Source organism: Solanum lycopersicum, chromosome 12, assembly GCF_036512215.1.
Source record: "Solanum lycopersicum chromosome 12, SLM_r2.1".
In the NCBI taxonomy this organism is placed as follows: Eukaryota; Viridiplantae; Streptophyta; class Magnoliopsida; order Solanales; family Solanaceae; genus Solanum; species Solanum lycopersicum.
This window is the reverse complement of record NC_090811.1, coordinates 31,484,705-31,498,187: the sequence shown is the minus strand read 5'-3', so window position 1 is coordinate 31,498,187 and position 13,483 is coordinate 31,484,705.

The following is a 13,483-nucleotide window of genomic DNA, read 5'->3' as shown; positions in this document are numbered from 1 at the left end:
TCGTTCACATGTACACCAAGATTTATTGAAGAATTATGATACTAGATAGTTCAATTCAACAATGAACTTAAAATCTATACAAAGATAGTTACCATAAAACATTCACACGAAACTAACCTCAAATAAGGAGAACAAGAAATTTGTACACGTGAAGAAGAACTACAACACAAGACTTACATTGAAGGTTTGACAATGTATGCTTTGGGTTTAGTTCGCCCATGTGGATCGACACGACTTGAACAAATCAAAGAATTTCTTTTCTGAATAAAAAAAAAGGAGAAAAAGATAAGTATTAGTTTTAATAGGGGTGGGAACAACTACTATGTAACTGATCCAACGTTAATAATCACACCTTTTAAATTAATTTTTTATCTAGAACTCTTCAGAAAGGAAAAACAAAAATAACAACAAAATTCTAAAGATTTAGATTGAAAACACAATAAACATTTAGTTTGTGAAACTATCTCTGTTTCTTAGTGATTCAAAGAAGGATTTGGAGAAAATCATTCAGTTAGTGAATTTTCATTCCACTTCAACAATCAAAAGTACACAAATTTTGTACCAAATGTTGTTTAAATACTTTCATTGGCATCTGAGCCACGGTTTTATGCTCCATGATATTGTAGTAGAAATTATGTACTGATTGCGTGTCATATATATATATATATATATATATATATATGAAGATCAGTATATATTTTATTTAAAACTATGGTGAAGTTTAATTCATAAGTTAAAAGAAAATTAAATTTGATTGTAAATCTAAGAACATACCTTCAATTCTTCAACTTGGTAATCTGACGGTGAGATGTCTTTTATATTTTGTTGGGGAAACAATCAAAGATGCTCAGTTTTTTTTGTTGTTTAGGAAAGAGAATAATTTTTTTTCTGGTGTTGTGGATGAAGGAAAATAGAGAATATTTTTTCTCTGTTATGAATGAAGCGTAAAGAGTTTTTGATCTGTTTATTTTCTTTTTGAAGTTTTAATCTAAATATAAGGTTGAAAAAAGAGAAAGAGTTTGAGTTAGATAAGGACTTAAAAAAATCATTGTTCCTATGTTAATAATTTATTTTAAAAGAATAAAGAGTTTAAGGGACAATCATACTTCTTTCATTGAAAATTTTAAAAAAAGGAAAATAAATGGTACCACACACATTTTTTTAAAATAGGAAACGTGTACATTCTTTTTGAGTTTTGGTCTTTTTCTGCATAGATCAAGAAGAAAAGGGATGGTCCCACTATTCAAATAAATAACTAAATAAATAAAAGAAAAAAGTGGATTTTTTTGTCCTTTTCTATTAAGAATTAAAAAGAAAAAGAAAAAGAAAAATAAGATGGTCAAATTTTGTTTAGTAAAATACTTATACCATTTTCTTTGGAATAATAAAGTATTTATTTTTATATAAAAATACAATGGTTTTGTAGTATCTTTTTTTGTTAACAAAGTATTTATTTTAGTATTTAGTTTAACATAGGTTTTCTCAAGTGGTCAAATAAGATTGTGGTTTTTTTTTGTTTTTTTTAAAGGCCATGAGTAATCTTCTTTATTTAATAAAGAATAGTGATCACTTGTTCGTTGACTAGATTATGATTTTAAATTAGTTTAATCCTTACTTTCCTTGAACATTTCCTAGTTTTGAACGAAAATTTGCAACATATCTGTCGCATTAAATGATATTAACCATATTTTATTTTGTTCCATTTCAGATATCGATGAACGAGAATATGCTCAAACTACTCCAAGTGGGAGTTCTCAAAGTCGAGCAAAGGGACGAGGTAGAAGAGTATGCCGCTATAAGACATGTTCTCGAGGAAATGAAATCATACAGATTGGTGTCCCAAGGGCGACACAAAATCTGTCAAGGAACCTAAGGTCCCCATTCGAAGGGAAAAAGAGAGAAAATTTAAAGAGTTTGATTCATTGAAGATATCTCCTCATGTGTCAGCACATGATTTTATTCGCCTTTTTGAAATAAAATGGGCTGAACTGTGATTATAAGGAAAGTTTAGATTGGAGAATCTTAGCTTATTTAATAGACGCTTTCTGTGAACCTTGGGGTAGTATATTGACTGATGTTTATCATGACATATGGCTCATTCAACCTTTTAGGGTTTACATTAGTCATCTTGAAGACTTGTGGGAGGATTTCAGTCTTTGAATTACTTGTAATCTCTCGTTGCTTATTTGTTTTTTTTTCAAGATATGAATTATGTAGATTGTACTAATCTCAAATTATGTTATTAAACTGAAAAATCCTTGTTATCGAAGTCTACAATATATTAGTTATACACATTACGAAATTAGATTTGACTTTTGATTAAATATTTAATTTGTATATGATGATTGGATGCATAAGTATCTTTTTTATTTTACATTAAATATGAAATCTTTAGGAGAATTAATTTGCTTGAATGTGTATGTCGCATGCATAATTGATTAAAATTCTTGCTAATTATATGTCAATAACAGACATGGCATCAAAAATTATCATTGCTGACTTAAACAAAGGAGAAAAACTTAACGGTGATAATTGCAACGTCTGGAGTCGTAAAATATGGTATGTACTGAAAGAAAAAAATGTCTTGGAAAGTATAAACCATGTTTTGAATGAACCTGAAGAGGGCAATACTGCACAACACAGAAGGGATCTTGAAGCTTACAAAGCTTGGAAGAACGCTAACTCCATTGCACGTGGAATAATAGTTAGTTTTGTCTTTGATGACCGCATACATAAATGTGGGGGATTCCCTACTGCTCATGTTATGTGGGCACATCTGCGAGGAATGTATGGGGGTACATCTATTACCCACCTCCGACAGTTGACTATCAAATTGGACACTTACAAAAAGCGTCATGATCAAAATATCAAACAACACCTTAGGGTGATGTAAAACATGATAAATCAACTCAAGAGTGCTAACCATATTCTTTCAGATGATAAACAAGTTAAGGAAGTAATTTGGTCTCTACCCAATAATTGGGAACACTTGAAGGTTAACTTGACCCATAATGATAGCATCAAAACTTTTTCCGGTGTTGCACGTCATGTTGAACTTGAAGATGAGCGCCTTGGAACTGCTAAAGTTGCTTCTAATGACTTTGTGGCAGATTCAAGTGGTACAAAATCTTAAGTTTTCAAGCACATGAAAAATTTGAAAAGAAATGGGAAAGACAAAGAGACTGGAGAAGGACCCTCTAAGAAAAAGAAGAAACCAATTCCAATAAAGGAAAATGTTTTTAAGAAGACGGACAAGAGAAAAATGAAGTGTTACAATTGGCAAATGTTGGGGCATTTTGCTCGTGCATGCACTGAGCCTTAAAAGGTAGCATTTCTAAATAATGCGTCTCTAAGTGCTACATATGTTTCTAGCACTTATTTACTAACTGAATCTTATCCTATGTGGATTGTGATTCAGGATCCACCGACTATGTAAGTCGAGATAGAGAGGTGTTTATGGAGTTTTGTCGAGTTTCATCTAAATCAAGGTGGATCTACGTAGGAAATATTGCTAGGCTTTAAGTCAAAGGTATAGGCACTTACAAAGTAGATTTTCGTGGTGGTTGTTCCTTGATGTTGCATGACGTCCTATATACTCCTAAGATACTGTGCTTTTAGACATTGGTTTTGATTGGTTTTATTAGTCGTAATGGTGTTAGAATAGATCTAGATAATATTTTATATGGTTTTGGACTTCATTATGACTGTTTTATCATATTAGATTGTAATCCTTCAACTTATGACTATTATATTGACTGTTGTGTAATGACATGTTATTCAAGTAACAATGATGGTGATGTTGTTACATGGCATGCTAGATTAGGTCACATAGGGGGAGATCAAATGAATAGGTTGGAAAAAGAAGGGAATTTAGGTTTTTTCACCAAAAGTGAAATGTCAACTTGTGAAAAATGTCTTGCTTGAAAGATTACACGTAAACCATTTGGAAAGGCTAAGAGAGATGAGTTCCCACTTCAGTTAATTCATTCTAAAATTTGTGGCCTAATGAATTTAAGGGCAAGGTCTTATGCTACATATTTCATTACATTTATTGATGATTTCACGCGTTTTGATTATGCCTATTTAATTTCTCATAAATCTGAAGCACTTGAGTGCTTTAAACGATATCTGAATGAAGTTGAAATCAATTAAATAAAAGCATAAAAGATTTAAGAACCGATCTACCACGTTAATATTTTTCAAAACATTTAAAGAATTATGTACTGAAAAAGGTATTATATGACAGTTAACTACTCCTCATACACCTCAACAAAATGGTTTAGCTAAAAGAAGGAATAAAACATTATTAGACATGACAAGATCAATGATGGTACAGGCAAATTTGTCTATCTCTTTTTGGGGAGATGTTTTATTGACTGCGGCTTACATATTGAACAAAGTGTATTCTATGTCAGTGTGTTTTACTCGTTATGAACTTTGGAATGGTCATAAAAGAAACCTGATTGATTTACGACCGTGGGGTTATGCGGTATATATTAAAGATCATTTCGGTGAGTTTGATAAACTAAGTTCAAAAGGAAAGAAATATATCTTTATAAGGTACTTTAAAAGCACTAAAGGATATGTGTTAATCAATGAACTTGATGATGGAAGTATTACTGAAATTGCATCACGAGATGTCAAATTTTTAGAAAAAGGATTTTCCTAAAAAGGATGAAATAGGTGAAGTTAAGCCTTTGTATGAAATATTAAATTTAAAAGATTAGGAAATGTTGTAACACATACTTGATAAATCAATGGATTAAGAAATGATTCTTGGTCCGAGTGGGAGTTATGAATCCCAAAATCATATAGAGGAATCTGAACTTCAAATACGTAAGAGTACAAGAAAAGGTGTACCTAAACGATCTTATATCATTGAGGATTATATTTTCCTGGTATCTCCCACTTAATTGGATGAACATAATTCTGTAACTAAGGCCTTACTAAGACGTGAAAGGGAAGAATGGTTTAAACCGATGAAACAAGAATTAGAGTCCATGAAAACCAATAAAGTCTGGGATCTAGTTGACCTTCTTAAGGAACGTAAAACTATTGGGGATAATGTGATTCTTAAAGTTAAACATAAATTAGATGGGTCAATTTAAAGACATAACGAACTATTGGTTGCAAAAGGTTTTACTCTAGAAGTTGGAATAGACTATGAGGAAACTTTTTCACCAGTTGTGAAGTTTTACATCCATACGATTACTTTTAGCTATTATTGCACGTTTAGATCTAGAATTACACCAAATGGATGTGAAGACCGCTTTTCTTAATGGAGAATTAAATGAAGAAATCTACATGGAACAACCAGTTGGTTTCGTTGTTAAAGGTCAAAAAAGAAAGTTTGTAAATTGAAAAGATCAATTTATGGACTAAAGCAATCTTCAGGGCAGTGGTATCTTTCTGTTTATGTAGATGATATTTTATTAGCTGGAAATAATTTTGAGCATGTGAAAACTGTTAAGTAATGACTTTAAAAATCATTTGATATGAAAGATATGGGTGAAGCAGACTATATATTAGGTGTTAAGATCCAAAGAGATCGTTCCAAGAAATTTTTGAGTTTATCTCAAGAAACTAAGAAAATATTGGAACGTTTTCAAATGAATAATTCCAAATCCATGGATACTATTGTAGCAAGGGATGAAACTTTAAGCCTTGAAATGTTCCCAAAGACTTAAAAAGAGAAGGAATACATGTCTCGAGTTCCTTATTCTAGTGTTGTCGGGAGTTTGATGTATGCTATGATATGTACTCGCCCGGACATTTGTTATGTCGTAAGTCTAGTTAACAGGCATCAATCCAATCCTAGAAGAGATCATTGGAAAGCAGTAAAAAGAATATTCAGATACATGAAGGGAACTGCAGATCATAAAGTTTTATAAAGGATCCGATTTACTCATAAGAGGTTATACTAATGCTGATTGGGCTGGTGACTGGGATGATAGAAAATCAACATCCGACTATGCTTTCTTACAAAACAATGGCACAATTTCATGGAAAAGTAAGAAGAAAACTTGCACAACACTTTCAACAATGGAATCTGAATTTGTGGCTTGTGCGTCTGCAGTACAAAAAGTTGTTTGGTTAAAGATATTATTTTATCATTTGAGTATTACAAAGAGTTCTAAGGGTCCCATGATTCTATATTGTGATAGTCAAGCGGCTATCGCATACATAAAGGATCCTAAGTATCATAGCAAAGCCAAACACATCAACATCAGGTATAACTTTGTGAGAGACGTAGTGGCAAATAGAGATATAACTTTGCAATATATTCCTACACGTGAAATGGCAGTTGATCCTTTTACGAAGGCCATCTCTAGAGACTTGTTTGAAAAACATGTTAAGGCTTTAGGTTTACGTAAATTATGATGATATTTCAGTGTTGTAAGATGAATTTATTTTTATAATATTCTCTTTTATATATAAACAATTAAATTTATGTTCAAATGTAGTATGCATGTGATTTTTTTAAAACAAAGTGTGTCGAACAAGTCGCAGGATTGACTTTCTCACACGAGTAATCACCTCTTACATCGAGGAACATGAATACATGAGTTTCACCACCATATTAAGACTTGTTTTATGAGCAAGATAAATGTTTCTCTAAGAAAATGAGTTTAAACATTACTGAAAAAGAGAAACTAGGGTTAAACATCTTAAGATGTTTAGACCGAGATCTGTACGATGTTGGATAATCTGGATGATGAGAAACATACACTCGTATAAGGTGAAAACATCGTATCACATATTTCATGCCACGTGTGTTTAGCGATCAACCGGTCAACGAAAGAATATTCCCTGCTTCTTCATTGTGTGAGACCCAAAAAAGTTAAAATGACTTTTTAATCAAAATACCCCGACCTTTTGCTATTTCTTGAAGTTTCAATTGATGTTGCTACTTTAGCATGTTACTAATAGCCGTAAATGATTTGGCAATGCAGTGCATGTCTAGGAAAGCAGTTGAATAGGAGCAGATAGATTCAAATAGAATGGAAAGACATTAAATGAATAATAAACTTATATACACAAGACGACTATTGCACTAACCATACTGGCATGAGTGTAATTGTGTGTATAAAGCTAAACATGAACTCGAGTTAACCTCCTTAAGTGGACGAGGGATTGAATAAGTAACTATTGAAGTAGTGAATGAAGTCTGGGGTATTGTGAGTAATTATGTCCTTTTTAATAATAATGAATTTTTTCCATGTGATTGAATTCCTATATAGGTCGTGTAGAACCATAAAGGTAAGCTTGTGATGCTCACAGGTCACACGAACTATTTGTCGTATGAATTGTTTGTTTAGTTGATGTTATGTTGGATTGGGTCTTTTCCACCATATGCAAAGTGGGAGATGTAAGTTTTGGATTTGGGTCGCCTATGTGGATCGACCCAACTCGAACAAACCCGAGAATTTCTTTTCCGAATAAAAAACAAAGAAAGGAGAAAATGATAAGTATTAGTTTTAACAAGAGGTGGGAACAATTACTATGTAATTGTTCCAACATTAAAATCACACCTCTTTAAATGAATTATTTTCTTTTCTTTTCTTGAACTCTTCAGAAAGGAAAAAGAAAAAGAACAACAAAAACTGTAAAAATTAAGATTAAAGTCATAGTGAAACATTTAGTTTGTGAAACTATCTTTGTATCGTAGTGATTCAAAGAAGGATTATGGATTCAAGGTTCGTGATCCCATGTTTATGGATAATTTCATGATGTTAAAATTTTTTAGGTTCATGTAGAATTATGAGCATGGACCTCAACTCAAGGACTCAAAGATGCTTTTCATCTCAAGTCTGTTCGACTTATAGGGTTCATGCAGAATTATGGGCATGAACCATTCAACTCAAGGACTCCATGGGTAACATGTTATAGTCCCATAATTATAAATATAAACTCAATGTGTTGAAAACTTATTACTCAAGACATAGGACTTGCAGATGCTACTCCTCTCAAAGATACTTAATTTGTGGAGTCCATGCGGAATTTATGGGAATGACCGACTCACCTGAAGGTCTACATACAACATGGAACTCATGTATACAACTCTTCTCATTTCCTTACTTACTTACTCAATACTTAGTTCAAATTGATAGTTGATCTCGAGGTTTCACAATTGAACTCAAATACTTTCTTGAACACTACTCTTAAATCGCTCTTGAATGTAAATTATGAATTCAAGAGTTATGGTTCATGATATGGTGGATCTCAATAAAAATATAGAAATTCGATAATTAGGAATAGAAATTTTAAAAGAAACATGAACTGAAGAACAAAAAATCAACTTATCTCAACAATACTCAAAACTAGGGGTAGAATACTAGATTATTCTTTTACTGATCTGATAGTAGATACAGGGTATGAGGACGAGCTAGTCCAACACTATGATAGAATTACATATTTAGAGGAACAAGATTGTTGAATAATCTTGAAGAAGGACTTGATTAGAAGCCTTGAAAACCTAGCTTGAACGTAAACTATCAAGAAAACCTTTCTTGAGATCTTGAATTAGTTTCTTGAAATCTCTATGACCAAGGATTATCATTTTCATTAGTGAACATGAAATTTTGATTGAATTTAGACTTTTATTATTCAATATATTCGTTTATGGTTTTTTTTGAAGTAGAAATACAAAAAAACTATTTTAAATATTTTCCCATTGGCTAAAGCATAAAAGCAATGTATAGATTACTAAAATCGCCATCACTTTTTACTCAGAAATAGATTGATGCGAAATTGGTGGAGTTGGAAAGTAGATTCAATCATCTTAAATTGGATAGGCTATATATCACTTAAATCTTAATATTCTAAGAGATATGTTCGTTTAAAGTTGACTCAAGTAGAATATTAAATCAAAACGTAGTCGATAAGGAAACTTCAAGAACACTGATTAATAACTCATCAAGAACTTAAATCCTTAAATTTCAAGAATGATGTTACACTAAAAATAACATTTTTGGTTCATGGGTGAAAAAACCCAACACTATGTAAATTTACATACATCTTAGGGATTAAACCCATGGCGAAATTTCGCAACAAGACGCAAGAATCTCGACGAACGCTTGATCATTTCCACTTTTCTCTTATTTCTCTTCTTGAACCTCAACTAAAATCCTAGGCGTATATTAGGATAATATAACTGAACTAAATAGGATTACAACCCTAAAAATATTACTAAAAATGAATTAAGTTTGATTGGGTAATAAAAAACCAAAATGCCCCTCACTATATTCTACTAACTTTCCTTAACTAGACATCATAACTTCAAAAGATGATATATCATTTATCCGAACTTGAAACTTAGCAAATGCAGTGGAGTTGGAAAGATAACTCAAAGATATTTCCTAACGTAACTTTAGCACACCTAACTCATTCTGTACTAGGATTTATGGTCATTTGAAGTTGACCCAAAAATCATACTTAACTTAACTCTCCAAACTTCAGATTTTTTGTTATCTCCAATTTAGTTCTTTTTGGTACTCAAGGTGCTACATCTAGTCACATAACACTAATACTTGAGAAATTTTTAATTCCTTAGTAAAATTTCACTCACTATGAAGAACGGTTTGAGTTTTAGCTCAAAATTTTCCGGTGTTACAAACTCAAAAACTATTTTAAAGGAAAACAAGAGAAGTATGTGTATTTCTCTATTCTAATAAAATGGAGATGGATGTATCTTTATTTGTTCTAAGGCAAGGGATATGTATATCACTTTTTTCTATTCTAAAGAAAGGGAGAAGGGCATGACTTTTTGTTTTCTAAGAAAAGGGAGATGTACATATCTTTTTGGACTAGGAAGAAATATCTATAAATACGGATTCTTCTAAACCTTGAAAGTAGATAATGCTTCTAAAAAATGTTTTCTACCCAAGTATTGAGTTCGGAAGTAAATTTGGGATCACTGTAGAAGACCACAGATCTATGGTCTAATTAGTGGACTAGCTTGTGGATTTTCATGAAGGTTCTTGCTAGTCGACTAGCTTGTGGATTCGTTTGAAGGTATTTGCTTATGCTTCAAGAGGTAATTCTTGAATGAATTTTTCGAAAGTGTATGTGCTATGACATGATTGTATTTTTTCTAGCATAAACTATATGTTTTTAATTATTCATGTAAGTTGTATGATCTCGTACTCTTCCGTTGTGCATGTAATTATCCATCAACTACCTGTGACATGTAGTTGCAAAAAGTATATACCACCCAAAATTTTCTATGTTAAGACTCAAACCGTTTTTGATTTGCTTGTAGGGTCATATCGGGTGATTCTTAAATTTCTCAAATGTGTACAAGTAAGTTTTTTAGTGTGCGAATAATGTTGAATATCAATTAAGGTCACTAGAAACTTTTAGCACAATGTAGAGTTGAAAGTTTCTTTATCGATTAAGTTTTGATGTATGATTTTACTTGGGTCAACGCCAAACGACCATATCTCTTAGAATATAAAGAGTTATGTAGCCCATAACCTTTCAAATTAAAGGTATTTGAATGTTCTTTCCAACACCACCAATCCAATTTCTGATTAAAAAGTTATGACCATTTTTGAAATCTGATACATTGTTATGATGAATTAGCCGGCGGGAAAACATTATAATGGGTCACATGTTTTTTTATATAACCACCCGCTGGTCGTTTTGAGAACTAGGACTACTTTGACTGTTTCCAAAAATTTTAAAGGGATATTTTAAACTATTCGGGAGCTATGAGTATCTAGTTGATAAAATTTTAGTTATTTACTTAAAATAGTTAATAGTTGGTGGGACAAGTCCATAATTCATTTAATACTTTTTATATTTGGCCCATGCTTTAATATAAGTTAAAGGGGTTAAAATTATTATATCATAGTCGTAAGAATAAGAAATAGGAGGAACTACTCTAATACACTTCTGAAAAGAACCCTTATTCAGGTAAAGAAATATAAATATTTCTCTAGATTTAAAACTTTGCTTGAATATAATTACAATATAAATTACTGGGATTTGAATTGTTGCCATTATTATATTAATGGGGTGGGGTTCAGGTAATATTTGCAATTTGATCTAAATTTGTTGATATGCAATTTCCTTGATATCATGATATTGGAATGGTGGAGGACAAGAATATTAGCAAATCAAGGCAAACATGCCAATGATTGACATTTAGTATATACCTTTTTATAAAATTAGGTATTTTTATGTCCAAAATGGATTTTAGAAAAATGGGTCATGATGTACCGCAGTTTCACAGTACTTTAATGCATTTTTCTTAAGAGTTGTGTGTGCCTAGAGCCTATTTGTAGTAGTTTTAACATGATTTTATTTTTGTTTTAAAGGAAAGTTTTTCAGGAGGCAAGACGAGGAAACAACTAGAAAAATGTAGAACAGGACTTACGAGGACATTGACGGTCCGTCGCTTGATCGACTCACCGTAGTTGGAAACCGTAGATGATCAGTTAAGGACCTTGGAGACCACTCGAGGAAATTTGACTTACTGTAGAACCACTAAAGGGAACAAAGGTCTGTTGATTGATCGACGGACCGTACTTCACAACTGTTGTTTGATCAAAGAAGGTTCGAGTACCCAAAGTTGAAAAATTTCTAAGGATGGAGCGATGGAGGCCATCGACGGACCGTAGATTCATCGACGGTTGTACTGTTGGTCCGTTGATTTATTCAAAGAGGGTTCCATAGTAGGAGAGAAAAATTATTCTAAGTCTTGAACTGTAGAAGGTGTTTACGAAGTTTGTCCGTAGATTGAAGCCACGTGAACTGAGCAAACTTTCCTTATTTCAATTCCTTTTAATTTAGGACAATGTATTCTTTAAATAGGGGATTAAAACCTCGTTTTTGAGGTATGAAATTAGTATTATTCTACTTTTGTTTGGAGATTGATTTTTGCAAACTTTAGCAATCAATCAATTTCTGTGTTTGGTTTGAAGTTTATGTTGCAATTTCAAGTTGATTTTTTTTGGATTTCTTCTTATTGATAAAATAAGTTTATGATTTCTTATTTACAAACTATTAACTGTATTTTAGCTTGCATGGGTAACGAAATCCACAAGTAGGATTGTGGGAACCATGGATGATTAACAAAGTATACCTAGCAAATAAGTGATTGTCAATTAGGTTCTTGCATGTATTGATAATTCTTTCATTTAGAAGTCTTTTTAATGAGTGCACACGTTAGAACTAGCATCGTTGCTACTTGCCGGACCAAGGAGGTAGTAATAGGAAAAGAATATCAACATAGATTTAGTTGAATACTATTTAATATGCTAGTGTGATTGGTGCGAAGTAATAACTAAGTTGTACATCGATTATGATGTCTATATGAGGTAACGGTAAGGGTTAGTAAATTATACACATGTAGCTGGACCAAGGTACGAAGTAAAATTCTCTAGTTGCCGGACCAAGGATTTAGAGATACATAACTTATCACTTTACATGCAAAACACTATGGAAGAACTGCATATTGCTAGGAATATGACGTTATGAACCTATGGGGAATACATATACCCTAGTTAGTCTCACAACTTGATAAAAACTCAATTTTTTCTTTTGCTTACTTATTAACTTAGAAGTGTTAAAGATACTTGTTTCACAAAACCCCCCCTTTAATTACTTGTTTTCGGAAAAACCTTGGCTAAATAGATATAATCATACATTAAAGTTAAGTGTAAACCATTTTCATCGTGGCATTGACCCCAACCTACTAGTTGGGTTCTCTACTTGATTAAGACCTCTTATAGTTCTTTAGGAAGGTTTTATTTGAGCATATTAAATTTTGGCGCCCGTGCAACCCAAGTTGTATCCTCTAGCCAACGATAGGTTTTATTTTCTTTGTAGGAATACTCAAATTTTCTTGTTCTTGTTTTTTAATCTTATTTAATTCTTGCCTATGCGCTAGTATTGTCTAGAGATTAGTGTAGGGTCCATGTCTCAAAAGTGCTAGATATTGTCAACGGGTTCTCGTAGATCCTAATTGCTTGTGAACCGACCCGACCTGACCGGTAATATTAAAGGACATAACGGTTCATATTCATTCCCACCTTCAAATTCTTTTACTATTTACTTCCAAAACCATTTTTCTCCCTTTATTTCTTTCCTTTATCATAAACCATCATCCTCCCATATTCCATTACACTCCCAAATCAGAATCCCTCAATTTCCCTAAACTCTCCCTTCCCAAATTCTCTTGCCTCTCCGTTTTTATTTGGACGTTGATCAAGTTTGGGCACGTAGGATACTGTTTTGAAGTTCCTCTGGCAACCACACCACTCTGAAGTTAAGGTATTTTGATTTTCTCTACACTTTGACTTTTGGTTCATAGTTGTTTAACAAAAATTCTGATGTGGGTCTTGACTGAGGGACTAAATTTATTGATAATCACATGCTAATAACTCGTGTATTACATCCCTTAGAATGAAAGAATGTTGTTGTTTTTCCTGATAACATGTCTAAATTGTGGGTAGTGTTATAGTTTTTACCAAATTTC